The 4580-nt window shown below is 43.8% G+C and overlaps 1 pseudogene; it reads left to right on the top strand.

The window, feature by feature from the left end:
* The first annotated feature begins 2482 nt into the window (after nucleotides 1-2482).
* LOC111538640 lies at nucleotides 2483-3267 on the top strand (annotated as a pseudogene).
* The last annotated feature ends 1313 nt before the right edge of the window (nucleotides 3268-4580 follow it).

Below are 4580 nucleotides of genomic sequence, written 5' to 3' on the forward strand. Positions count from 1 at the left end.
ACCTAAGGCTTGGCTTTTATACTTTTTCCTACTAGATTTTATTTCTTGAATTCAACTCATTTTCCAGATATTTTCAATTCTCATTTGAATCATGATTCTGTTAGGCAATCTATTAATCAACCTGAGTGAAAGCACTTGGTAAACCATAAACCCTATTACCTATTTGCCAGGTATGGCAGCTCATGCCTGCTATCCCAGCACTTTGGGAAGTCAAGGCAGAAGGATTGTTTGAGGCCAGGAGTTCGAGACTAGCCTGGTCAACATAGTGAGACTTTGTCATCTCTACAAAAGTAAAACAAAAAAATTTTTTTTTAACCATAAACTCACCGACTATGGTGGCTCACGCCTGTAATCCCAGCACTTTGGGAGGCTGAGGTAAGTGGATCACTTGAGGCCGGGAAATTGAGACTATCCTGGACAACCTGGTGAAACTCCATCTCTACTAAAAATACAAAAAAAAAAAAAAAAATGTTAGCTGGGGAAGGTGGCACATGCCTGTAATCCCAGCTACTCGGGAGGCTGAGGCATGAGAATTGCTGGAACCCGGGAGGCAGAGGTTGCAGTGAGCCAAGATCGTGCCACTGCACTCCAGCCTGGGTGACAGAGCAAGACACTGTCTCAAAAAAAAAAAAAAGAAAGAAAGAAAATATAAAAAGAGGAAAGAAAAAAAACACAAATTCTTTTGCTAATATTTTTAAACAAATTTGACAAATATGCCATGATTATTCATACCTGTGTTATTGATCATAGTGTTGGAAAGGACAGTCTCTTGGATTGGATTTTTTCCATGCAGACTTGGAGGTAGACGGCTAATTTAAAAGATGACGTGCCGGGCGCGGTGGCTCAAGCCTGTAATCCCAGCACTTTGGGAGGCCGAGACGGGCGGATCACGAGGTCAGGAGATCGAGACCATCCTGGCTAACACGGTGAAACCCCGTCTCTACTAAAAATACAAAAACTAGCCGGGCGAGGTGGCGGGCGCCTGTAGTCCCAGCTACTCCGGAGGCTGAGGCAGGAGAATGGCATAAACCCGGAGGCAGAGCTTGCAGTGAGCTGAGATCCGGCCACTGCACTCCAGTCCGGGCGACAGAGCGAGACTCCGCCTCAAAAAAAAAAAAAAAAAATAAATAAATAAATAAATAAATAAATAAATAAATAAAAGATGACGCAAGGAAGCCAGAGCAACGGCGCAGGTGGAGTGGTGGGGGAAGAAGGGAAAGGTCATGAAGGGTACCTCGTAGAGCTTATTGTCCTCATCCCTGCAGGTCAACGCTGATGGGGACTCTGAGCCCCTCTGTAGATGGTGCACACCTGCCCCTCTGAAGTGGAGATCCTGCACCGTCCCTCCTGGTGAGTGTTGCCCCTGAGGACAGTAACTCCGTGCATTTCTAGGCAGCGAGGCAACTTCCTGGGCATCATCTGAGAAAGCTGGTGGAGAAAAGCCAGGGACTCTGCCTGCACTTGAGATGAACCAACATTGACATGCACTGAAATTGTCCACCACAGCCATAGCTGAAGCAGAGGCGGGCTGAGAGGGGGTGGCTCAGGGCATCGTAATATCTGCTATGGACAGAACTGAGGGATGAATTTTAGGAGATGTTCATTAACTCAATAAGGATTTATGTATTAACCAATTAGATGAAACATTTACTAAACGTGTTATATCCAGACACTATTGTAGGTACTAAGGACATAGCAGTAAAGTCTCTGACTTCAATGAACTCATATTCTAGTAGAAGACAGATTCTTAAAAATCAATAATAATATAATGTTGGTAAGTGATGTGTGGTAGGAAAAAATATTTAAATAAGAAAGGCAAAGGATTAGGAAGTGATGAATGTGGGGTAGGGACAGCGAAAGAGTCTTATTTTAGAAAGAGTAGTCAGTGAGGGCTGCTTGGATGAGGGGCCATTTGAGCACAATCTTGCATGAAGTGAGCGAGAGGGGCAGGTAGGCGGACAGTGGCGGGGTCAGCAGTACTGCTTTCCAGACCCGGGGAAAATTCTGTACAAAGATCTGGAGTCAGGAACAACCCTGCTGTGTTAAAGGATCAGGGCCAGACACAGTTAAGCACAGAGATCCAGTGGCAAGTGAAAGAGAAATGCTCCCTGCCCTGTAGAGTGTAGTCTACTGGGGCAACTGTCATTAACTTCATAAACAATCACACAGATCAAAGCAAATGTATACAGTGTGGTAAAGACATAATTGAATTTGTGTTTCTTAATGATTACACATCTACTATGAGGAGAGGGACTGAAGAGGGTCGATGCTTGGTGTCTGTCTACCATTCAACACTGTTCATTGCTTTCTCCTTTACTTCTCACTATCAATAACTGGACATAGCCCTGGATGCTCAGCCTGCTTCATGACAATCTGCTTCCTGGCATGTTTTCAAGAAACATATTGATTTGTAAAAACTGTAACTACGAAATTTCTATGCGCAGCACAAGACAGAGGTCCTCTTTCCTTGCCTAATGCGGCCATGGTTCGTGGTCCCAAGAAGCATCTGAAGCTGGTAGCACCTTCAAAGCATTAGATGCTGGATAAATCGACTGGTGTGTTTGCTCCTCGTCCATTCAGCAGTCCCCACAAGTTGTGAGAGTGTCTCCCCCTCATCATTTTCCTAAGGAACAGACTTAAGTATGCCCTGACAGGAGATGGAGTAAAGATTTGCATGCAGCAGTTCATTAAGATTGATGGCAAGGTCTGAACTGATGTAACCTACCCTGCTGGATTCATGGATGTCATCAGCATTGACAAGACAAGAGAGAATTTCCATCTGATCTATGACACCAAGGGTTGCTTTGCTGTACATCGTATTACACCTGAGGAGGCCAAGTACAAGTTGTGCAAAGTGAGAACAATCTTTGCGGGCACAAAAGGAATCCCTCATCTTGTGACTCATGAGGCTCACACCATCCGCTACCCTGACCCCTCATCGAGGTGAATGATGCCATTCAGATTGATTTGGAGACTGGCAAGAATATTGATTTCATCAAGTTCGACACTGTTAACCTGTGTATGGTGACTGGAGGTGCTAACCTGGGAAGAATCGGTATGATTATCAACAGAGAGAAGCACTCCGGATCTTTTGACGTGGTTCATGTGAAAGATGCCAATGGCAACAGCTTTGCCACTCGACTTTCCAACATTTTTGTTATTGGTAAGAGCAACAGACCATGGATTTCTCTTCCCTGAGGAAAGGGTACCCTCCTCACCATTGCTGAAGAAAGAGACAAAGACCGGCGGCCAAACAACAGTGGGTGAAATGGTCCCTGGGTGACATGTTAGATCTTTGTACGTAATTAAAAATAATGTGGCATGATAAAAAAAAAAGAAAAAAGAAAAAAAAAAGCTGAGCATGGTGGCTCACACCTGTAATCCTAGCACTTTGGGAGGCCAAGGCAGATGAATCACCTGAGGTTGGGAGTTTGAGACCAGCCTCACCAACATGGAGAAACCCCATCTCTACTAAAAATACAAAATTAACTGAGTGTGGTTGCACATGCCTGTAATCCCAGCTACTTGGGAGGCTGAGGCAGGAGAATTGTTTGAACCCAGAGGGCAGAGGTTGCAGTGAGCCGAGATTGCTCCATTGCACTCCAGCCTGGGCAACAAGAGCGAAACTCTGTCTAAAGAAAAAAAAAAAAAAAAAAAAACTGGAACTATTTGTACCCTATCCTCTATCCCTGCACAGAAAAGTTGAAGGGAACTTAACCTGAAACTCAAATATTAATAGTACTGATTTCCACTGCCATGCCAAAGAGCAAGTAAAGAGTCAAGAGCCAGTATGGTATAGTGGGAACAGCATAGACTTGGACTGAAATCCAGGTAGGCTCCAGTTCCAGCTCTGATAATGATCAACTACATAGCTTTAAACAAATGAGTTTAGCCCTCTAAGCCTCATCTTTAAAAGGGGGATAATAATGCCTACTCTGGAGCATTATGAAGATGAAATCAGATCGTATATATAAAGCATCTGATTCACAACAGAGGCCGAAAATGGATTATTATATTAATCACATCATAGAGAATCTTAACTAATCTAAAACACTGTAATATATGTGGTTTTTGTCTGAACCACAAAAAAATATTAAAATGGCCCATGCAAAATTGAAACAAGTAAACAAGTAAACTGAAAGGAGCTTGTAAATAATCAGACAAACCTGTTTAGTCCAATTATCCCAAGGCACATATTTCGTATCCATGAGAAACTGCTGGGGGTGGAATGAAAGGGGTATGGCGGAAGGTCAGTCAACTGCCTGTGGATGATTTCCTGGAAAAGTGTTTCTTTCAGATCTCTTGTTTAGAGAGAGGTCAGACTGACCATGAGACACAGATGCTGAAGCCTCAAACATAGGAATAAGGTTCTACAAGGTCCAAACCCCAAAAGGATAATGCATTTTGATGATCCAGCAAGAAATTCTTATTAGTGCAGGAACTCTTGCCCACCATCTGCCAAGGGAGGCTATAATGGCATTGTTGACTCCCACACAGCAAGCAGAGCCTTAATCATGTTTTACTAGGCCTTACAGATTACAGGAGCAGGCATGCCCTCTTAGCCCCAGGCCTGGCACCAC

Source organism: Piliocolobus tephrosceles, chromosome 5 (assembly GCF_002776525.5).
Source record: "Piliocolobus tephrosceles isolate RC106 chromosome 5, ASM277652v3, whole genome shotgun sequence".
Classification (NCBI taxonomy): Eukaryota; Metazoa; Chordata; class Mammalia; order Primates; family Cercopithecidae; genus Piliocolobus; species Piliocolobus tephrosceles.